Consider the following 24,658-nt stretch of genomic DNA (forward strand, 5'->3'; position numbering starts at 1 on the left):
TAGAAACCATAAAAGATCATAAATACCTCCTGTTGGTGTGTGGGTCTGGGTGTGCTCACCTGTGTGCACGAGTGTGGACATCTGGGCATCGCTCCACATCTTATTTTGGGAGACACTGAACCTGGTTCTCACTGGTTTCAGCTACACTGACTGGCCAGCGAGCCCCAGGCTCTGCCTGTCTCCAAGCCAGCTTTTATCGTGCTCCCGTGTGCTTGCACACCATTTCATGGACTAAGTGCTTCAAACAGGCAGCCAGCTGCTAATCTCGACGCCATGCAAGCCTCCGGCATCAGCATCACCTGGGAAAGACTTAAGAGGTCCCAAGTCCACTGACTCAGCTCTGGGATGGGGCCCAGCCTCCTGGCATCTAAGGAGCCACCCAAGAGACTCCAGCGATTTCTCAAACTGAGAGCAATGGCTTGAGGAATTGTGTTAACTGAGCCTCTGAATCCTTTGGGTTTCTACTCTAATCACTTCTGTTCTTTTCATAAAGAGACGATTAACTTCCATTTGTCAAGCCATCCCATGTGGCGGAGACTGGGCTAAGCACAGTCTATCGCGTTGAATGCTTGAGCCAACCCAACACTCTATTTTATAGCAAAGGAAAACGGAGTTGGAAAGGCTGCTGAATTTTGTCTACCTGTTAAGTGGGAAGTCCAGGGAAATGAGGCTCACAGCTTCATCCTGACCCCACGTTCTCCCAACAGTACCGTGGGCACCATCACCCCCGTGTGGCTGTGTTACTCCTTGTCATGGTTCCCAGGTGTAAGCGCTCCACTCAGGTTCAAGTGTTTGACAACTTTGTCTCCAACTGACAGCTCGTTTGGGAGAGATTGTAGAAACTTCTGAGGTAGAGCCTTGGTGGAGGAGATTAACCAGTCAGGAGTGGGCCTTGTGGGTGGATCCTGGACTCTTCCTGCCCAACTCTCTGCTTTCCAGTCAGAACCACCCTAGAAGTGGCTGCCACGGAATGCCACTGCCACAAACCAAGCTGACCCAGTTGCCAAGCCTTCCCTACTGTGATGGACTGTTTTCTCTGAACTGTAAGCGGAAACAAACCCGTCGACCCTCCAACTGTCAGCCACTCTGTCACAGCAGTAAGAAAAGTGAGTGGAAAACTTCCAGAATGTTCTTCCCTTGCATCACTAGCTTTCCCTCACATCTCAGACCTCTGCTGCCTACGTGTCTGCTTCTTATAGCTTTCTTAAAATGCTCGAAAGCATCCACCGCCCTCAACAGACATCATAGGTTTTCATTTTATGACAACTGTACAGCTCAGTTTGCTTCTCGAAATGCAAAGGTGGACACAAGTTTCCTCTCAGACTGAAATGGAGGTGAAAGAAGAACAATATTGGGACAGCTTTGGATCCTTTCTGCTCAAGAGAGTGCAAATCCAAATTTTAAAAAAAAGTGACTTCAAGGCCAGTTTTTCCTTATTTCTGATGTTTTGATCGGCCAATCAAATCATCCCATGTAAGCAGCTGAACTAACTAATCATGCTAAGTCCCTAGGAAGTGTATGACAGGTCCGATGGTTTTCAAAAATGTGACGATAAACACTGTCTTCAGCAGAAACGATGTTCAAATCACAGAGAATTTAGAGTGACCACAACACGATTCGCCCAATGTCTGGTCCCCATTACGGAGTTGAAAGTCCCAAATCCCAGAAAAAAGGTCAGTCGATATAACAGGACCATGCATGGCTTCCCTCAACATATATGAGTTCAGTTCCCTTCCACCATGCTCCCATAGATCTCAGCACCCTGGCCAGAAGCAAGGTCAAACAGAAGAAGAAATGTCCCTTGGCTCAGGCTGATGTAATAAGTATCAAATATCACATCCAGTGTCGTGGACAGAAGATAAGTCTTTCTCTCGGTTCTGGAGACTGGAGGTCAGGGGTCAGTGTGCCCAAGTCTGGCATAGACCATCTCGTCACCTGATAGAGAACTCTGTTCTCTTCATCGCTGAATGACGGAGACAAATCCCATTCGTGAGACCCTGACACCACCCAAAGGCTGCACCCCTACAACATCTTATGTCACTTTCTATTCAAAGCAGGGTCTCTGGGGACAGAAGAGAAACTAGCCTTAACAAGGACCACCCCTCCTCTGTATACCACCCTCCCCTCCTGAGAGGAACGCCCCCTTAGACAGCTATATCTTTCTTGGAGCCCAGTCAATTGCCAAAGGCAGTTGAATACTGGAACTCCATTCCTGACCTAACCTCAGTCTTCCATGCTGGGGAGGGGTAGAGACTATTCAGGGAGAGCCCCAAGCAGCCTTCCATGCCAGACCTACAAGCTTGAAGGACCTCTGGAGTGCCTGTGCTCCTTGGTTCCCTTGAGAGCAGAGGCTTGGGAATGACGAAGGGTTGACAAGATCATCCTGCAATCTGGACCAGGTAGAAGCACCCAAAGGTGCTGGCTGTTCCACTTATTCACACACACACACACACACACACACACACACACACACACACACACACACACACACACATGAATGATGCAATCAGAAAAGGAATCACTGTGTGAATGATTTGGGCCCGTTGTCATGTTACCCAGGAATCAAGAGAGGCTGCGGGCAAAGAGGTAGCAAAAAGCCCTATCGCTTCCCTCCATCAGTCTCGAAGTCGGAGATCCGGACTCCAAAGCCTATCTGGTTTTGGTTTGGTTTGGTTTCGCTTCCTCCAAAGCAATGAAGACTCTTCCTTGGGCAAAGGAGCAGCGCCTGGGACCCATGATATTTCAGAGGGCCATGAAAATGTATTGATTTCCTTCAAAATCCTGAAGAAATGAACCTTGAAGATAGACCAAAAAAAGTCCCTTTCTTTTCCTCATCAGAAACAAATGGAAGCTCAGAGCCCCCCTGAAAATCCACCCTCAGAGGAGTCTCATAGACAGTAGCTACTATCCCAGGCCATAAATGTTCCAAGGTGATTCTGGCCCTGGAAGAACCACATCCCTATCAGACAGAGACCATTTTCTTTCTTTTCCACCTGGCTTTAGCCAAGAGCCCCTCACAGTTCTACACAGAGCAGCCAGGGCAGTCTGTCAAGACAAACTCCCAGCATGGGTATACAGACCTGAGGGAAGGGAGGGACGTATCACAGGCACTCCCTTCTACTCAGTGAGCTTCCCCATCCTCCAAACTCCTACCTATCTTTCAAACCTGCCTCCATTAAGAAAAGCAGTTGGAGAAACTGAGGCACCCATCACATTGGCATCTCAAGTGAATCTTCCCTCCGGGTCCTCTTCCGGGGACAGCAGAACCATAATCGCACAATATGTGTAATCCATTTTCAGTCACAACCAGCACGGGGCCCTCCTCTGGCTATTCCAAGTGCCCCTGGAAGTCCAGTGATCCTGCCTAGCCTCTCCTCTTCTGACAGCTAAGTGACAGAATATCATGTACATTGAGCATGACTTTCACCAGCAACATCCCCTACAAGGAATCAAATTCAGAGACGTGGTCCAAGGACTAAAAGTGTTGGTTCAGCCTTTCTCTGTGAGCACATACCCATCTTTGTACCTCAGTTTCCCTGTCTGTTAAGCCTGCTTCTGGCTAAGGTCTCTGAAAGGAGTCTCCCGAATGACTGTGAAAGCTTCCTCCACCAGTTCAGACAGAATTGCCAACGCAATGGGAGAGCGCCACCTACTGGCCCCTAGGCCGCCAGCAGTACTGCATCGCGAAGGACCAGATCACAGAACAGACCTTCAAAGGCTGGGATAATCTTTCTGTCTCCACATAGCCAGTCTCCTTCTTCTTGAGGTCTGAAAGGTACTCCTTCAGCCAAGCAGCTTCTGCCGCACTATCCATCCCCTGCCACAAAGCCCCCAGGAAAGCCACGATCCCTATGGCATCCTGCCCCTGTGCCTTGACCAACAGGAGGGTAGCCTCCCTCACGCTGGGCCGAGGGCTAAGAAGGGTGGGGAGGGCGGGCGGGGGTTGGTGGGGGAGACAATGATCCCTATTGTGACTAAATTTCCCCCTGAAGATCTCATTCAAGATGTTAGAGTGAGCGATCATAAAAGGAATTAATAGTTGATTCGCTGTATAATTTCCTAGTTCAATATACTTTAGTGCAGAGACTAAATGAGCCGTCCCGGCCGTTCGGTGGGGCCAGATAGCGACTTTATCGCTGGGATCTCAGGCTGAGGAATAAAAGCAATTCTTCTGAAGTAATTGCGTCTAATTAAAAGAAACATTTAAAAAGTGTAACCAAAAGGAATTCATTTCAAATGGAAAATTAATGCTGAAAAATAGCCCTGAGCTCTCTTGTCGCAGCTAATAGCCAGGCAGCCGCAGAATAATTAAACTGTTTTTGAAATGTCGATACCATCCTCCTCGGGAGAAGATGGGCACAACTGAGCATGCTGTGGGCATCAGCAAGGAGGGTGGCTCCCCCCAGCCACGGCCAGCCGGGGGACTGGAGGTCAGCAGCCAAATTCCAGGCCGGGTGAGAAAGCTGGAAGAGGTGGGTGCTGTGACCCTTTATGAGGAATAGCCATCCCCTGGGGACCTGAGTATCAAAAAAAAAAAAAACAAAACAAAAAAAAAAAAAAAAAAAAACACTGCAAGTCTGTTTAATTATAATTACGTTGTCATAATTCAAAGGTACATTCCTCGGGACGTGACACCTAGCCCAAAAATCACACCCAATCCCAGCAGATTCAATACTCAAACTGATGCCTGCCCGGCTCTGCCCTCCATCAACTCCGTGGCCCTGAAGTGAGGTGTCAAGGCTTCAAGCTTTCAAATATTGTTGTTTCTGGTCCTGTCTATGAGGAGCTTCACCTGATGCCCATCTGCAAGGCTTTGAAAATCCACCTCTTTCTTCATTTCCCCAGATTCCAGCCTCAGTGGTTTAAGACACTGGACTGATAGCGATGTTCTCAACCTGTGGGTCGCGACCCCTTTGGCAATCCTCTATCTCAAAAAAAAAAAAACATTATAATTCACAACAATAGCAAAAGTATAATTGTGAATTAGCAGCGAAGATTATTTTATGGCTGGGGTTCGCCACAACATAACATAATGGACTGTATTAAAGGGTTGCACCATTAGGTAGGTTGAGGACCACGGCTCTAGAGGAAGCCTGGGCAATGTAAGCAACTGACCCTTCCAGGTCTAGAAGCATGATCTAATCCTTAAGCAGCCCACCCTCCACACCTTGTCAGCTAGCTGCACTGAAATCTCTCGGCCCACCTCCTAGCAATGAAATCAGGTAGCAAATCCTACCTTACAGGGAGGGTCTCAGTTAGCACCAAAAAGACAAAAGGGGGCTAAATGCAGAACCAGCTTCTATTCAATGCAGAATAGCTTCCAGATGCAGGGCGGCCAGACTTCAGAAGCCAGCACAACTGTCTAGTCAGCCTGGCTTCTCTAAAGCTTAGGAAGGGATATGGCCAGAGAAAGAAAATTAAATCTCATTTGTTTAAAGGTGTAAAACCATCTTCTCAAAAGAGTCCTGCTCCAACAGGAATTCAGAAAGGGAAAGTCACATCTTCAAAAGCAAACTTGAATTGCTGAATAGACAACAAAAAAAAGAAAGAAAGAAAGAAAGAAAGAAAGAAAGAAAGAAAGAAAGAGGAAAAAAAAAACTTTCCCCTCAAGTACCTAGTACTCAAAGTAGGCTAAAAGTTGCCTGTAAACCTTGATTAAGGGACTCGCTTTAAGGAAGTTGAATGATTTATGATCCGTAAGTTGTTTATATGCTGAAGGATATTGATAAAGACCTCTGGAATGATCCCCCCAAAATCTGCACCCCTAAGTGAATTTAAGCATGCCCTCAACCTAATTCACACCAGTACAGCTGTAGGAAAAACTTTCTTTATACATATGCAAAGGCTCCCAGCCTCCCCTCCTTTCTGAATTGCAAATCCATCCCCGTTTCCAAAGATCATCACCCAGGCACCATCTGCTCTGCTGTGGCTAACCCCCTAAAAAGGGGGCAGTCACCGTCCCTAAGAGACATTCAGAACCAGCAGAAGAGAACTGCTTCCCGATGATCCTGGCTTCCCGTGACTCCAGGCTCAGCCAAGTGTGAGGGATTTCTACAACACCCTTGAGGGAGGGCTGCCACCAGCTGCCGTTTTCTTGCCTGGGAGCTTTCTTTGTCCACGGGGTGGGTTTTGTCCACTTCCGTAGCAAGCCACTGGCATGTGTGGCAATACTCCAGTGACTGGGAAGTGAACACCCCAGCTCTCCATCGCTTTGAACCCATGCAAACCCATGCCGCCCCCTGACGACGCTGAGCCGGTAGAAACTAACGATATCCCCTAGGAGCCACCCCCCCCCCGCCACTCCCCCCACCTCTCCCCCCCCTTCCTCCCTCCCTTACCTGCGCTGCCTTTGCCTCACAATTAGAAGACTCGCGTTTGAATCCACGTCCGTAGAAACAGATGTAAGAATTGAGATGTAAGAAAAAAGAGAGCCTGGGAAACCCAAGCCTGGCCCTGTGCATTGACTGCCGGGATTGGAAGCCCAGCGACCTAAGCGGCCTGTGTTCCAGCTGTGTGGCTTAAGGAAAGCCATTAGCCTCTGCCATAAAGGCGGGAGCCGCTGCACCGGGATCCTGAGAAGAGTGTTGACTTCCTGCAGGTTAAGATCGCGCCGTGAGGTGTTTACTCAACAAGTAGTAAAAGACAAGAGGCCATGAACGTGGCAAAGGGTGAGAGCAGAACCCCCTACCCCTTTGCCGGTTCTTCCAGGGAAATGAAATATGACCAGACCGGAGGGCCAAGGGCTGACAGTGGAGGCGAGGAGTGGGGGGCGGACTCTGCCACAAACTGTCCAAAGGTCTGGTATGCTGTCTATCTCGTACAGTAGCCACCCTATTTAAATTTACAATTCAAAGCTAGGCACGGACCATGCACATCCAGTCCCTGCTACTCCAGAGGCTCAGCTGAGTCCAGTAGTTCAAAGCCAGCCTGGGTAACATCGTTTTAGTGAGACCTCATTTTAAAAGACAAACTACACTCTAACAGTAGCTAATGGGTATATAGAGGCTACAGTCTCATTAAAAGAAATAAATAACTGTTGAAATTTTGAGTGAAATGTGAGATAATTAATTTTACCCTCGAGTAAGTTTTACAGAAATGAGAAAGTTCGAGCTGGAGAGATGGCCTAGTGGTGAAGAGCACTTGTTGCTCTTGAAGAGGATCCAGGTTTGATTCCCAGCCCCCTGATGGTGGTTGACAACCATCCAGAACTCCAGTTCTAGGGAGCCTGATACCCTCTTCTGACTGCTCTTGGCACCTAGAACATATGTGGTGCACATATATGTCGGCGAAACCCTCATACACAAAATTAGTAACTCTGATAAATGGAAAAAATAAATGAGAAATCTCAGGGCAATGACCCTTTAGTCATGAGCCTTACGCAAAGACTGTGTGAATGGCCGCCAGGGTAGACATCCTGAACGAGTCAATAATGCGCTTCCAGAAACCTTCAAAGACTAAAACGAAATGAATGGCATTAATTAAAACCAAATACAACTAAAATTCATGCTTTTCAGGCCCTCTAGTCACACCTCAACTGTGGCTTCGCTCTAGTCAGTGTGTCTGGAGAATATCCCCCATTGCCTCATAAATCCCCCTCCGACCTAGCTACCATCACGCACACCTAGACAGCAGACCAGCAGGGCCTTCTTTACTTCTGTGAATTCCAAGCACCTGCCTGACCTCTGAGGACCATTTCTCCTGTAAGAAGGGCTACAACTACACTCCCTAAAGAGGTGAGTGGATGCACTAGACAGCTCCTGGTCTGGAAAAGTCTGAAGGCCAGCCACTGCCAGCTGAGTCACTGCCACATTTAGTTTTGCCCTGGAATCCTTAGACCCATCAGTTGATCACTGTCCCATTTTCCTAACCAGGACCAGCTGTGCCCCTGCCCCTTTGTGATCCATTCCCCTCTGGGAGTGAATCCATCCAAAAGCAATCACCAGGTAGGTGGTGATGAGGGCTGGGGGCTTCCTCGACTTGTACAAACAGAAGCAGAAGCTGGGAACACGGGACGGAGCCTATCTGAAGAGATGCCGTGCAAATGCCGTGCAGCCTCCTTCTAACTGCAACTCCAGTTGAAGATCAGTGGTTGCCAGAGGCCAGTGGGAGGAAGGAGACAGGTAGAGCACAAAGCCTCTGGAGGGCAGCGGAAAATGCTCCCTCAGATGCTACAAAGTATCCAGCTGTGGTGTGTCTGTGGAAAGAACAGTGTCAGCTACTGGATCTGATGAGGATGTGAGTTCAAAGGTGCTACATCCCTCTGGGGGATGCTGGGAATGGGCAGGTCCGCTCAGGATGAGGGAGGAAAGATGAAGGAACTGGGCCCGTCATTAGGGGGACAGGAAGACAAATTCCAAATTCCAAAGCTCAACCATAAAAAAGAGGTTAGAGAAGACAGGAAGTGTAGGGAGAGGGAAATGGGAGGAAGAGAAGGAAGAAAGGAGGGAGGGAGGGAGGGGGAAGGGGAGGGGAGGGGAGGGGAGGGGAGGGGAGGGGAGGGAAGGGAAGGGAAGGGAAGGGAAGGGAAGGGAAGGGAAGGGAAGGGAAGGGAAGGGAAGGAAGGAAAAGACCCAAGGTGGAAGGAAGCAGAACTTCACTGGGATGTCCAGAACTCTTTGTCCTTACTCACCACCAGGTGCCCCAGGGTGAACAGCCCCAAACCTCACCCCACACCTTCCTCCCTGTTAGCTCACTCTCTCCTCTCCACCATGGTTTGCTCAAATCATCACAAAGTGCCCCTTTATCACTGAACCTCCCTAATTAAGCTAACATTATTAGAAGGTTGGGAGGGGGGAAACCCTCCCAAATTCTCTTTGCGTTTCAGTAGCTCTTTAATATGCGAGGCGACGAGAGCGATGAGCAGCCCCTAATTGCTAGTCCCTGGAGTAGCCGGTCAGAAAATGAATTGATGCGGGTTTTTTTTTTTCCTTATGAACAATGCATGTAGCACAAATTGCAGTGGCCGTCACCAGAGATTTAATTACCAAATATCATTACTTTCACACATCATTTCAGATTTGGCCTGATCAAATCAAAGTCCGGGAGAGAGGGAGCGAAAACTGCACTCTTAGCAGGTCATTCGTTCAAGGATGGCTTTCAGAGCAGTGTGGCTTGGCGCTGGGGAGACTTCCTTCAGCCACTGTGGAAGAAGCAGCTTCCAGAGGCATCTACCGCAAGAGAGATGCTCAAGGACTCCAGGCTTTGGGAGAACGAAGACTGCATACCCACAGGAAGATTGTCCAGGACCTGGGAAACACGCACACACCCCCCTCAAGAAAGAACCAAGCTGTATCGAGTCCTGGAACCCTGCAAGGAGAAGGTACTACAGCAATCGGTGGCTGTTGTCTACTGTTTGTTCGTCCCTGCAAATACCCGTAAAGCACCCAGTGTGCGCCAGACACTGAGCCTGCCCCTGAGGATAGAAAACAGCATAGCAAGCTTCACAGGTTCACACTGTGGTTGAGGAAAAACGGGTTTAATCAAATAACTTGAGGCGAGGAGAGCGAGGAGAGGTAGGAGAGCCAGACCTCCTGGGTTTGAATCCCCGCTCCGGTCCTTCACAACCTCGTGGTGTCTCGGTTTCTCCGTTTGTAGAATGGGGACTCTAACCATTTATCCGGTGGTTGTAGGCAGATTTGGATATTATAATACTTCACATGGTGTCTGGTACAGGGCGAACTCTACATAGAAGTGTTTGATAAATGCATACAAGCATTTACAAAACGGTAGCTGGAAGAAGACCCTGGGAGTCTAGTGCCTTGGCAGCCTAGACGGGGAAATGGGAGAGGGCAAAGAGGTTAGCAAGTGCAAACCGCCAAGCAGAGGACGGGAATGTGTTAGCTAAGGGGAGCGCTGAGGGAGTGTGGTTTTACCTTCAGAATCAACACGTGCAAAGTCCCTGGGGCAGAACTCAATTAAAAGAAAAAGACACTGGAGTGTAGGGGGAGGGTGACTAGAATCAGCCAAGGATGAGGAAGTGCTCGGCTGGTGTGTTTATTACAGAAGGTGCCCCGTATCTCTCCCCTTCCCACAAGAAGCAGGTGCCAATCGAGTACAGTTTAATTCTCTCAACTGAGAAAGATACAGGAAAAGCAAGCAGGAAGGTGTTACACCCCAGGAACGAGTACCAGTGACAAACCCCTCCGACGCCAGGGCTTGAAGGGACAAGATGGGAAGGAAGAAGAGATATAGCAGCTATGGCTCTCGTCCCCAAGACCCTACCATCCTTAGTACCCAGCATGGAAATCTCATTGGTTGAACCATCCAGACTTTGGGAGACAAGGGAGCCTGTGACATCGAACCATCGGTCAATGCAAGGCTGTGCTAGTAGAGGGACTGATGGGAGATAGGAGTGGTAGTCGTGCATAAGACCTAGCTAGCGCCCTGTCCGTAGAGGATGGGCAGGCTTCAGAGGAGGTCAGACCATGGTAGAGACCTGACTGGGACCAGCTCCCTCAAGAGACCGCCCCCTGTGTCATTCCCTTCTACCTGTGGCTTCAGCTTAGCCTTTCCCAGCAGCAGGCATCCTTTATGAAAGCCCACGAGGTTGACGCTGCTCTTTACCGTGCTAAGAACGGAGCCCAACGCATCACCATTCCATTCTCACTCTTTCGTGAGTCTATAGGGAGGTTTTCCAGGAGCTGCCTGCTGCCGGAGTGGCCTACACCACTGCTCCCTACCTTCTTCTTTTGAGACAGGATTTCTGAGACAAGAATCTGGAGTCCACTAATTCTGCTAGACTGGCCCAGGGGTCCTGGGGTTGCAGCCACACACTGCAGTGCTTTTTTTTAACACAGGTGCTGAGGGTCCGAACTCGAGTTCTTATGCTTGCCCAGTAATCTCTACCCCCTGAACCACTACCCCACCCTCATCTCTGCTTTTGTTGAAAATATTGTTTATACCCACTTGAAATAGATCTGTGACTGTTATTTTAAATAAACAAGTAGATTTTTAAGTGTCTGATTTTTAAATATCAGTAGGTGTGACTCCCATGAACAAAAGTCGTGAGGAGATGTTAGCAATTTTCAGATACATAAAGGGTCCTGAAACCAAGAACTTCGGCACCAAGATACTCAGAACATCTAAGGAGGACGTGTAGTTTACCCTTTTTTTTTTTTTTTGTACCATGTATGGATGTTTTGCCTGCCCATGTCTGTCTGTGCACCACATGCACACAATGCCTGCAAAGGCCAGAGAAGGGCATTGGCTCCCCCCTGGAACTGCAATTAAAGATGGCCGTGCACAACCATATGGGTGCTGGGAATTGAACCCAGGTTCTCTGGAAGAGCAGCCAGTGCTCTGAACCACCGAGCAAGCTCTGTAGCCCCTTGCACTAATGAAGAGACAGCTACAGCTCAGAGACGGGCTGAGGGCTCCTGGGGTCACGCGGGTGCCTGGCAGTTTGACACAGTTCTCTGACACCAAGCTTCGTGTGCACGCAGACCGTTCCTCTCATGCATCAAAGGGACAGGGAAATGGTGCATGGTGGGACGGCACCTGTCTCCTGTCACCTCCTCCCCAGAGGGAAAATGTCAGGGATGGATGGATGTCAATGATCAGCTACAAATGGTCCCTCTATGTGGCCATGTTAATCAGCTTCCGCCAGCCAGGATTTGACCAGTTTGAAAGGTTTATAGCAACAATGTGAGTTTGATTTATTTCTCCTTAATAAAAAAGTGATAAGTGAGGCTTGCGTCTATCACCCTGTTTATCACTCAGGGTGATTTATTAACTAATTTAGACTTGTGTGGCCACTGGTTCCAAATGTGGACAGTTGGGGGGGAAGTGAGGTCAAATGTGTCTCTCAGGGCTGCCCTGGCTATGTCTGGTGCCTCCCACGCAAGCCTCGCCACTCACATACACACAAGCAAGGAAAAGCTCTCGCATCTGAGTGTCAAGGTTCTGGAGAGAGTGGTGAGGAAAAGAAGAGAGATGGATGGCCGTCTGGTCTCATCTTTTCTCTCTGAAGAAATCAGGTCTGGTAGTGTGTTCTGTTGATCACAGGCTCTCTCCCCACAGCTGTCTCTCCTTGGGCTGCAACTGGTCCCCTGCTAAGCCAAGGAACTTCCAAGTGAAGGCTCAGAGAGGACATGACTTCTCAAAGATGGTGGGCATTCCACCCAGACTCACTGAGAGCTATCCATACATGAAGCTCCCCGCCAGCCCCCTTTGCCCTGCATACAAGGAGAGCTGGAGACAGAAGCCTCTCTGTTACCAATCAAATGCTCCTCCCTTGAAGGCCCATAGTGGTGGATGGTGTGGCTGGACTAAACACACCCTATCATGGTCAGATTCCCTCTAGCCCTCCAGAAAGCATAGAGGATAACGTTAAAACAAGTCAGCATCTTCCTTAAAACTTGGATCTGTGATAGGGAAACTCCGAGAGCCACTTGTATAAGAACACAATGCAGTTGCTAATTAAATTGAAGTGTGTGGCATTTCGAACAGAAGCATTTGTTGGGAAATTAATCACTCAACCAATAACTTACCCCAGTAACTATGTGGGGATCCCAATATCTAACCAGACAAGAACATGAACATGGGAGCTTCCATTCATTCCCCAACTGGAAGCAATTCAAAGCACAGACCAAGGTTGGGGATTTAGCTCAGTGGTAGAGCGCTTGCCTAGCAAGGCCCTGGGTTCGGTCCCCAGCTCCAGAAAAAAAAAAAGTGAAAGAATCAAAGCATAGACCAGGATGTTGTCAAAAGAAGTGGCAGAGGTAATGAGAAGGAAAAAGATATCCATTAACCTGCCAGGACTCTCAAGGTGGTGGTGACAGTGGTGATGGTGGTGGTGGTGGTGACGGTGGTGGTGGTGGTGATGGTGATGATGGTGGTGATGGTGGTGATGGTGATGGTGATGATGGTGGTGGTGGTGATGGTAGTTGTGGTGGTGGTGATGGTATGGTGATGATGATGGTGGTGGTGTGGTGGTGGTGGTGGTGGTGGTGGTGGTGGTGGTAGTGGTGATGGTAGTTGTGGTGGTGGTGGTGGTGATGGTGATGGTGATGATGGTGGTGGTGGTGATGGTGGTGGTGATGGTGGTGGTGGTGATGATAGTTGTGGTGGTGGTGATGGTGATGGTGATGATGGTGGTGTGGTGGTGGTGGTGGTGGTGGTGGTGGTGGTGGTGGTGGTGGTGGTGATGATAGTTGTGGTGGTGGTGATGGTGATGGTGATGATGGTGGTGTGGTGGTGGTGGTGGTGGTGGTGGTGGTGATGATAGTTGTGGTGGTGGTGATGGTGATGATGGTGCTGGTGGTGGTGGTGGTAGTGGTAGTGACGGTGGTGATGGTGGTGATCATAACAATGATGATGACTGGGGAGGGGAACAAGCAAAGACTTTTCTAGACCTGGCCCTCTCATCCTCAGTGAACGCTACTGATCCTCAGGCTGGATCACTGTGCTGTGAGAGCTGACCTGTGTCACACAGTGAATTTAGCAGTATCCCGGCCTCCACCCACTGGGTGCCAGGAGCAGTCCTTCCCAGCATAGGGATCAAAATGCCTCCACACATTGCTCATGTCCCCAGGGATGAAATCAGTCCCCAAACGTGAGACCCACTGGTCTAGACAACATGAGAGATGTTTGGATGAGCAGGGCATCCCAGGGATACACAGCTAAGTGTGTGAATGCAGAAGAAGCATTGAGCAGTGTCTCCAGGCTGACAGCTGTGGTTACCTCTAGGGGAAGGGTGGGAGTGTGGGCGGGAAGAGGGGAAGAGAGACGTTTTTCACTGTACATTTGATAATAAGAATTCGTGTGTGTGTGTGTGTGTGTGTGTGTGTGTGTGTGTGCGCGCGCGCGCGCGCGCGCACCCCTAGGACCTGTGAAATGGGAGGGTGGGAAGAGGGAGGAAGGAAAAATTGGAGGGAGGAAGGAAATCCAGGCCTGAGACTGATCTTCAGAGACTGAGTTTCTATGAGTCCCATGCCTGCTGCCTTAGGGTCTCTGGTCCTTGGTGTCCCCAAAATCTCAGAAGACCACTCTTGCTGTGTCCTCAGTGAGGGAGTCCCAAGGTGACCTGGCCCGCTCCCCCCTCTAGGCCACCCTTCCCTCCCACACAGCCCAGTCTTTGCACAAAGGAAAGAAGAGCAGGGTGGGGGTGGGGGTGGGGGTAATTGCTCCCTCTCCCTCTCTGCAGCTGATTGTGCTCCTGACAGGGTGGGGGGAGGGGGGTCTGGTCAGCTACCCTGGCTCTACTCACGCTGAGGACTTAGTTGGGTTGATTAAATAATTACACAGGGTACTGAGTAATCACCACTCGAGAAGCAGAAGCACCTTCAGAGGGAGGCCCCATTAGTGATTTGGGGGCGTGTGAGTGTGTCTGTCTTCTGCCTGTGATAAAATTACCACCCGAAGACCTTGCTTGCAAAAATACACGCATGGCCCCCAGCTCCTTCTAGGCGGATGGCAGAACTCCCAGGTTGGCAGCATCTAAAGCTGAGGTTCAGACAGAGTTTGTGGCCTACAATGACGGTCCAGTGGCTGTGTGCAGCCAAGTCCAGCAGGGACCTGTAGCAGAGGTGGCCCTAGGCCAGCAAATGCAAACAGGACACAGAGCAGACCGAGGCTAGAGAGGGTGTACTGGTTGTCACCCTTTTGTTTCGTGATCCCACTGGGATTATTTCTGCTTTTCCGTTTTGGAATACAAATCTGCAAACAGCCACAGGAGCTCGCCTAAAATCTTGTGCCAAGATGAGAAGTCGCCTAGCAGCTGCTGTCCGTATACTCTTTCCCCCTCCCCCAACCCCACCACCACTGGAGGCCAGGGGCTACTGTGGGGGAGAAACAAACCCAGACAATCACCAGAGTGCCACCCATTCTAGGACAAAGGAACATCCCCCAGAGAGTACCTGAATGTCCCCGGAGCTCAGCTCATTAGACATTCAGCTACCTGCCCACTGCCTATTGGTTCACCAACACCGTGGCAGCCCAAGTTCATTCACAGGATTAGTCTCTCCAGCAGAAGAGGAGCAGCCAAAAGGCCATTAAATTTAAATGCTTGGGTTGGCAAGATGGCTCAGTGGTTGCCCAGCCTGATGACCTGAGTTCAGTCCCCAAAACCCACATTATAGAAGGAGAAAACTGAGTCCTGAAAGCTATCCTTGAGCCCCACATTCACATCGAGACACCCACACGATGAATGAGTGTTGGGAATGTTAAATTAAGTGCTGGAGGAGGGAGGAGGGAAGGGTACCAGTAGAAACGATGCTCGGTTGGACAGCAGTGGCACTCGACTTTAATCCCGGCACTCAGGAGGCAGAGGCAGGTGGATCTCTGTGAGTTTGAGACCAGACTGGACTACAGAGTAAGTTCCAGAACAGCCATGGTGACATAGAGAAACCCTGTCTCAAAAACTGAAAGAAGAGGAGAAGGGAGAGGAGGAAGAAGAGGAGGAAGAGGGGAGGAGGAAGAGGAGGAAGAGAGGAGGAGGAGGAAGAGGAGGAAGAGGAGGAAGAGGAGGAGGAGGAAAAGAACTGATGTACATCCAGGCAGGTTCCCACACCTCATGCCCAAGGACCTTGGATCATTCGTAGTGCATCCTATTTGGAGATTTGACCTAAAAGGAAGAACTAGATGAGTTGCTGCATCTGAGAAGTTCGAGGTGACCCTGACAGGAAGCTCACAGCACCCTGATCCTTGGGGGCAGCTGTTAAGTGATCAGAGCAATAGTGCCAGCGCCCTGAGCCAGGTCCCTGGGCAGCCACTTCTCACTGCCCGGCTAGAAATGGATATCACCCTGGCAGGAGATGTAGTATTTGGGCTTTCAGGTTCTATAGTTGAGCCTCACTCCAGCCTGACTTCTGCTTCCCAAGCCTCCAAGATATCCGTAGTCAGCCTCATGCATGCCTCTGCCACAGGGACCATCAACGAACGTCACCAAACCTCAAACCCTGGCTGAGATCAAGCCCTACCTCTCCTACTTGTTTCCGGTAAATGCCAAAATGGGACAAAAGACCGATACCATGTGTGATGACACCTTGAGGAGCACGCCCAGCCCCAGCTCCGTGTCTGCCCAGCCCCAGCTCCGTGTCCTCGTCAGCATATCAGCAGATGTATCAGGAACATTGTGGGTATGGAAGAGGCGGGGGACAGGGCTCGCTAGACCCTGGAGGAGAGTGGAGCCCATGGTGATTCTGATCACCAGTGGGTGCCTCGCAGCCCTCAGACGTTCCGAATGTCTGGGTTCTCGGTAGGCTCCACGCACACACGCACAGAGCCATAACCTGCCAACCGTGCTGAGCAAGAAGAAGGTGTGATATAGCTCTCTGCTGGGGACCTGGAGCCCCGTGCCGGGAGAGGCATTTTATCTCTCAAGTAGCACAATATGCACAGCAACAAAGACAGAAAATAAAAGAAGTAGAAGGGACAGGATGGGAGAGGGAAATAGCAAAGTCAGTGGAATGAGAACAAGGATCCGAGTCTGATCCCCTGTGCCCACGTCAGAAGCTGGGTGTGGTGGCAGGCATTTGTAATCCCAGCTCAGGAGAGGCAGAGGCAGGCAGATCCTCAGACCTCACTGGCCAGCCAGGCCAACCTAATGGAGGGAGGAGCCCCAGGTCCAAGGGAGAGTCCCAGGAGAATGACTCCGAAGACTGACACCCAAGAATCACACCTAGGTTTATGTGACCATCTGCTTCCTCTTGAGGACAGGAAGTGACATTTTACAAACTCATGAATCTCCTACCCAGTGCTCAAAACTCCACATAACAGCTGCAAGGACACCACAGGGTGCATATCAGTCTTCTGGTCTTTCCTGTTTTAAAAAGGAAAACTCTTAGAAAGCCCAGAGCTCTTCTACCCTCCCATGTCTGACCCTGGGCAAAACCATCATGACCACAACTGATAATTCCCAAGCTCCTCCTGTGCAAGTTTTGGTCATTTCTTCCTCGTGGAAACTCAAAGAGGTCAGTACTAGCTTACCTGCTTCATAAGGACAACAAAGTTAAACGCTTACCCAAAGAGAGAGGTGACAAAGCCTAGACTTGGCAGTCGGAACGAAGCTCCAACCCCCCAAGCCTGGGCCTTGCCACTTCGAACCTACAAACTTCTTATCTGTCTCTATCAGCTTTCTGATGTGAAAAGCAAAGGCCAAAATAGCTCTGCCCAGAAACCACTCTGAAAAGTAAGCGCCCACGGCGTGGCACAAGAAGGGTGCTCGTGCTATTGTGGGTGAGCACAGGACAGTCGTACTAAAGCTCTGGACTTACCCACAGCCCTGGCCCGGCACCCGCTCCCAGTTCTCTACTTGGAGCCCTTCGCTCACCCCTTCCACGTTTCTCCCAGGCCTGGCTTACCCACTGGGTCACCCAGTCCTGTGGGCGTAGCTGCCATAACTCAGAAGACAGTTTCAAGGCTGCCATCACTGAGAGGACAGGACAGAGGCAGAAAGGCCACTCGGGACCCTGCAGACTGAAAGAGGAAAGCTGTGTGAGTGGATGGGGTAAAAAAAAAAAAAAAAAAAACCTCCCATGCAAATGACCACAGCGCCACCTGGTGGTCACACGGTGTTTCTTGTACAAGTACATTATACACATTCGGCAAACTGTCGTTTTAGGGCTGGAGAGATGGTTTCGCAGGTAAGAGCGCTGGCTGCTCATGCAGACCACCCAGGTTTAATTCCCAGCGCCCACGTGGCAGCTCACAACTGTCCGTAAGTCACAGTCCTAGGGGGATCCGACACCCTCTTTTTACCTCCAAGGGCACCAGACAGACACATGCTGGACAGGCATACACCCAGCAAAAACATTCACACACATTTAAAAACCTAATAAAGTAATCCTAAGTGAACAAATAAACTGATGTCCTAATACCAACCTCTTTGATAGGCTGAGTTCATCTGTTTACTTTTGTTTTGGTTTGGTTTGGTTTTGGTTTTTTTTTAATTCTAACCACTGTCTAAAGAATCGCGGGGGCTGAAGATGGCTGTTGGTAAAGAATGTCCCTTCTAGGTACAAGGAACTGAATTCAATCCCCAGAACTCACATTTAAAAACAGTCACCATGTGTGGTGACCCATTCTTTACTCTCAGCCTTAGAGAGACAGAGACAAGTGGATCTCCATGAGTTCAAGACCAACCTGATCTACATAGTGGGTTCCAGGTCAGCCATGGCTAAATAGTGAGACCCTGTCCCAATTATGACAATATAGTAGTAGTAGTAGTAGTAGTAGTAGTAGTAGTAGTAGTAGTAGATGAAGCATCAGGCACAGTGGCGTACACTTAATAGCAGCTTTGGGGAAGCAGAGACAGGTGGATCCTTGGGGCAGCCTCACCTATTTGATGAGCTCCAATAAGAGTTCCTGTCCTCACAGCACAGGGTAGACAGTTCCTGGGAAGCAAGACACAAAATCCACTGCTGGCCTCCAAAGGCATGTAGACCTGCGCGCGCGCGCACACACACACACACACACACACACACACACACACACACCTGCATGTATATACACACACCTGCACATATATACATGTACATATACACACTTGCACCTGAACGCACCTACACATATATATACACACACTCCTGCACATACATATACACACACACCCATGTACATACACATACACTTGCACATGCACACACCTGCACACACACACACACACACACACACACACACACTTTTTCAATTTTAAAAACATTTAAAAAAGGGAGTCATTATCCTTTTTACAAACAAGAATCCTGAGCTCAAAGACTCGGTTACTCGGAGCGGGCATCCAGGGAGCGGCAGGCGGGGCCATGCTTTCTTGAAGGAAGTGTGCAGAGTCTCTGGATAAATGAAGCTCGTGAACAAGACGGACCTTAACTAAATAATCACGCAACGGTAACAAGGAACCTGAAGGAACGATATATAAAATGTACCTACCTGGCCCAGGGCTCAGGGAGAGGTTCTCCCATAGAAGCCACACATTAAACTGAGATCTGAGGGATGACATAGAGGTCATCAATGAGGTATTAGTTTGTTCATTGATAGATGAAAGCAGTGTTCATCTCCCCCTGCCCTCTTTTCATTTCTTCTCGCACATGTACAAATTCCTAAAATGCAGCTCTTTGCATCTCAATGTGTTGAGGCCGTTCATTTTAACTAAGGACGCTGTCAGCTACTGACAGCTCCCATCTGTACCACAATCTATTTTTCCAAGACCCTGATGTTGACACTTGGGCTTCTTCCAAATTTTCATTCCTTAGACAGGGCCACAGCCAACGTCCTCCGTGTTCGAATCGCACAAAGTGCCAGACCCGGACACTGCCCCTGTGGTACCTGCCGGTGTTCACTTTGCTGCTCATTGACGTCACACCTTCTAATACTAAAAAAAAAAAAAAACCTCAAAGTTCTAAGGGGGAGAGTAGTTCATCGGATAAGAGCACTTGCTGCACAAGCATAAAGACTTGAGTTCAGGTCCCCAGTATGCGCATGTTAAAAGCCCAGACAAGGCCACATGTACGCCTGCAGCCCAGGGCTGTGGGTTGCATGGACGACTGCCAACCTGGCTTTGTGATCAGTGGAGACCATGTCTCAAGGAAATAAAGCCAAAAGCGATAGAGCAGAACTCCGGACTTCCTTTCATGGCTTCTATCTGCTTCCATGAGCACAGATATCTGCATGAACACATGCTCATATACCACATACCACACACACACAGACACTACATACCACACACATACACTACATACCATATACACACACAGACATACACCACATACCATATAAACACACACACAGACATACACCACATACCATACACACACAGACACACACAGACATACACAGACAAACACCACACACACACACACACCACATACACACAAACACCACATACACACATACACATAAACACACACAGACATACACCACATACCATACACACACAGACACACACCACATACACACAGACACACACAGACATACACCACATATGCACAGACACACAGACACACACAGATACATCAGATACCATACACACACAGACATACACCACATACCATACACACACAGACACACACCACATACACACAGACACATACACAGACATACAGCACATACCATACACTCACAGACACACACCACATATGCACAGACACACACACACACACACACCACATATACCACATACCAGACATACACAGACACACACAGACATACACCACACACACAGACATACACATAGGTATGCACCACACACAGAGAAACACACAGACATATACCCCACATATGCATTAGACATACACCACACACACATGCACACACAGAGGCATACACCACCCACATAGAGAAATACACAGACATATACCACACCCACAAAGAAACATACACACATGCCAATGCATAAAAAGTTCTAAAAAATTTTGCCAAAATGCTGTGTGTGCAGTATGTATATACATGTGTGTGCAGTGTGTGTGTTATATGTGTATGCATGCAGTATGAATAGTGTGTGCATGCAGTGCGTATGCATGTTTATTGTGTAGTGTGTGCATGTGTGTGCATTGTGTATTACGTGTGTATGTATGTACAGTGTGAACAGTGTGTGCATGCAGTGTGCATGTGTATGTTGTCTGTAGCATGTGTATTGTGCAGTGGGGGAGGAACACACGAGCAATAGTACACATGTAGAGGTCAGACAACGACCTTCTCGAGAGAGTTACAACCTTCTGACTTGCTGAGGCAGAGTTCCCTGTTACTTCTGCGACACCCGACACTGTCTCTCCAGACCGTTGGGCCTCCGAGCAGGGTCATCCTCATGTCTCCTCCCATCTCCCAGGAGGAGGGCTGAGAGTTCAGAAGCAGGGTGGGTACCACACCAAGCTTTCGAATGTGTTCTGCACAAACTCAGGTCGCCATGAGTGCACACGAAGCACTCCACCCACCGAGCCGTTTGCCACCCCTCCCCCCACTCCCTTGGACAATGTTCATATCAGGCAGCTACTTCTGAAATGCACTTAAAGCTGGGCATGATGGGGTAGGCCTTTCATCCCAGGGTGAGAAAGGCAGATCTCTGTGCGTTTGAGGCCAGCCTGGTCTACAGAGTGAGTTCCAGGACAGCCGGGGCTGTTACATAGAGAAATCCTGTCTCAATCAATAAATAATTAATTAATTAACTAACTAACAAAAAAAAAAAACCACATAAAGCATGAAGCTGGCCAGTGTCAGGAGAGTGACGAGCAGAGGAGGAGACTGTATGGACAGACTACCCTGTGACCTCTACCAAATCCACTCCCTGTTAGCTGTTCTGTCCGGCTCAGCCTGAGCAAATGGGACAGAACTGGACAGGAAGTTGGCCTCCCCACACTTGATCCAACAATGCTAAGCTAAGCCATGGGGACCAGCACTGACTTGGGGTGGATCCACTGAGCCTGATCTGCACCCAAAGCAGCACTGTGGGTCTTCTGTATGAATCACTCAGTGTCCCCTAAGACCCTTCGTAAACCCCTCCAAGTCTGCAAATTCAAGGCCAACCTGGGATATATAACAAGGAACTGGAAAGAAAGAAAGAAAGAAAGAAAGAAAGAAAGAAAGAAAGAAAGAAAGAAAGAAAGAAAGAAAGAAAGAAAGAAAGAGAGAGAAGGAGGGAGGGAGGGAGGGAAAGGGAAGGGGAGGGGAGGGGAGGGGAGGGGAGGGGAGGAGAGGGGAGGGGAGGAGAGGAGAGGAGAGGAGAGGAGAGGAGAGGAGAGGAGAGGAGAGGAAAGGAAAGGAAAGGAAAGGAAAGGAAAGGAAAGGAAAGGAAAGGAAAGGAAAGGAAAGGGGGGTGGGGAAAGGACTGAGGAGGAAGGATGTGGTCCCACCCACCGATAGCTGGACAGGACACCCAAGTCTCCAGACACAGAGTTTCCAAGTCTCCAAGTCTCACAGTTTCTGAGCCCCTGAGCTGGTGTTTCCAAAGGAACCACACTTTCATGCCTTCACTCTGGAGGTTTGGAGACAGTTGCTAGGAAGTTTTGGAAACCTCAGGATACGACAGGAGTGATCAAGGCAAGTTGAGAGAACCTCCAGAGTCCGCGAAGGCAGCCATGCTTCTGCCCTCTCACTTGTAACAGCCTTTAAACCCCAACCCCTAGTCGGGGAACACTAAACCTGTATGACATTTGAACAAGGAGAAATGGGGACTGCTCCTTAGGTCTGGAGCCTGAGGTCTGGCGGGGCCCCCAACCCCACGCCCTCACAACTCCCTGGCCCCATTTCTGTTACCGTGTTGCGGATAGCTGTGTGCTTGTGACTGCTCATGTTCTGCTAGCCCACTGTCCATCACTGTTGAAGCAGTAGTAGAAATAAAGACATCACTAAGAACACTTGTATCTCCCAACATAACAGTGAGACTATTGAAGCAACCGACCCCAAGGAAATGAGAACTTCCCCAGGAATTTCTCCTGTGGTGGGAGAAGGAAAAATGTGCCATCCACAGAGAGAAGTTGTCTCCCACAAACAGACTTGTCAAACTGACATCCAGACACAGATGGTCAATGGTGGGCATGGCCTCTCCTGGGCTCGGACTGCTTAGATGCGCACGCCCCTGGCCTTGCATTTAAACTTTAATTTTTTTAATGTAGACTTGAGAAGGTCACAGGCTCTCTGTGTCTCTTCCCAGTGTGGCCACGCTAGATTTCCTTTTACTCTTTTTTTGTTGTTGTTATTAATTTGGCTGTTTTATTCTAAAATGCTGGTGACTAACTTGGCCTCTTGGAGTACAGACGGTGACCCTAAATTCAGTTCAGCCCTGTAACCCTGCAGTGAGCGCGTCCCTGGCACATAGTAGATACTCAGAAAATGACCGTGAAATAAACAAAAGAATGAAGGAGACCTCGCACTGCGTGTGAAATGTCTTACTACACACAGGCGACCTGTCATTTCCTACCCTGTAGCTTGTGACCACACACAAAGGCATGACCATTGTCTAGACGTGGTAAACTCCTGCACGTCCAGGTCCCTGGGATGAAAACCAAGATGTCAGCAGGTCCGCAGGGCTCCCAGGGACACCCATGTTACCAGCATTTAGAAGTGTTGATATAAAGCCTGACTTGTGCATCAGAGGAAATAAGAGAGAGTTTACTCTTGGGCCCAAAGTGGCTGCACGTGGCCCAGGAACACAGGTTCAGGTGGCTCTCGACAATGGGCTCCAGCGTGGAAATGCTTTCATATTTTTTACAGTTACAGAACAAAAGGAGGCCCAAGGTCAAGGCATTGCTCACATAGGTAGTAGGTAGAGCCACTGGGTAGGGAAGCCATGGCGAAGCGAGGATCTCGGATCTCAGAGGCTATCTGGTGATGCTCTCAGCTTTGGGAATAATGGAAGCTAGAGATCTGCTAGGCGGGTACATTCTAGAAGGTTCTATGTTAGGGTCTCGGGGGGATAGCTCTGTCATCAAAGCACTCGCCATACAGGTATGAAGCCCCATGTCCGATCCCCCAGATGCTCTGTAAAGAGCTATGTGCCATGACACACACTTATGATCACAGCACTTGGAAAGCAGAGGCAAACAGACCCCTGGAGCTTGTTGGCCAGCCAGCGAGCATACATGGCAAACTCCAGACCCATGAGAGAAGAGTCTATACCAAATACAAGGTGAGGACACTGAGATGGTTCAGTGAGTGTGAAAAGAACAAACTCCTACAGTTGTGACCTCCACATACTCCCCCACCTCTATAGTAATTAATTAATTATTTGCTCTACTAATTAAATTTATTTATGAAATATATATTTATATGAGATGCATTACATTTGTATCTTAAACATATGCAAATATGATATTTTAATTAATCTATTATTTGATTAATTTAAAAAAAACAAACATAAGTCATGGACATCTCCTGAGGAACAACATGTGAGGTTATCTTCTGGCCTTGGTACACATGTGCACACACATGTACCTGCACACACATGAACGCGTACACATATATACATACACACATTCAGAAAAGGATATTAGGTCAGACACACTAGAAGCAGATGGGTGTCTGTGAGTTCCAGGCCCGTCAATCTACATAAGCAAGTTCCAGGACAGCCAGAGCTTTGAAGAGAGACCCTGCTCTCATTAAAACCAAAAACAAAAGTGTAAACGTCTAAATAGTAGAGAAATTCTTTCTTTGCTATTATTATCCTTATATTAACATGTATATGTCTTTCGGAGTAGAAGAAAAGGTTGAGGGGGAACTGCGAGCTATCTGCTATGTAATTAAACTTGTGGCCAGCAGGTGGCGGTGCAGGCTCACAGCAGGTCCTTCACGACGCAGGCTCATCCCTTTTTCTTAGGTGATGGAGTCAATAGTATCTTCCTCCTCTTCTCCAGAACCTGCCTTAGGAAGAAATGTCCCAGTGAACCCAGCAAACACCAGGGGTAGGAAATGCACCCCATGTAATCCTCTCCTAAACCAGGTACAAGGAGCAGAGTTTAAGCCTACGGGAACTGAATGGGAGAAGCTGAACTGAGCCGGGCAACCCACACAGAAGCCATTAGCTCTCAGACATTGACGATCTCGTCTTGCCTTTGGCTCAATGAGCAGCATTAGACAAACTGATCCGAGGCTGGGTGCAATAGTGCGTGCCTGTATTCTGAAACAGGCAGATGACCTCCTGTTTTGAAATAGGAGTTCAAGGTCAACCCCAAATATATAGGAAAACGCGGTCATAGACTAGATGGGCCTGGAACTCACAGAGACCCATCTGCTT

The 24,658-nt window shown here is 49.0% G+C and overlaps 1 long non-coding RNA gene across 4 annotated transcripts in view; it reads right to left on the reverse strand.

Annotated features, from left to right (window-relative positions):
• Positions 1-24,658, reverse strand: part of LOC102550999 (uncharacterized) — a 62,102-nt gene that overhangs the window by 15,666 nt on the left and 21,778 nt on the right. For 2 of the 4 annotated variants that reach the window (XR_015684765.1, XR_015684762.1), the window contains 2 exons: positions 18,277-18,332; positions 17,301-17,415 (listed from right to left, as the gene is read on the reverse strand). The exons of the other annotated variants lie outside the window; for them this stretch is intronic. This is a non-coding gene — a long non-coding RNA (uncharacterized LOC102550999). The remainder of the gene's footprint in view (positions 1-17,300; positions 17,416-18,276; positions 18,333-24,658) is intronic. 4 annotated transcript variants of the gene reach the window in all.

Source organism: Rattus norvegicus, chromosome 3, assembly GCF_021556685.1.
Source record: "Rattus norvegicus strain SHRSP/BbbUtx chromosome 3, alternate assembly SHRSP_T2T, whole genome shotgun sequence".
NCBI lineage: Eukaryota > Metazoa > Chordata > Mammalia > Rodentia > Muridae > Rattus > Rattus norvegicus.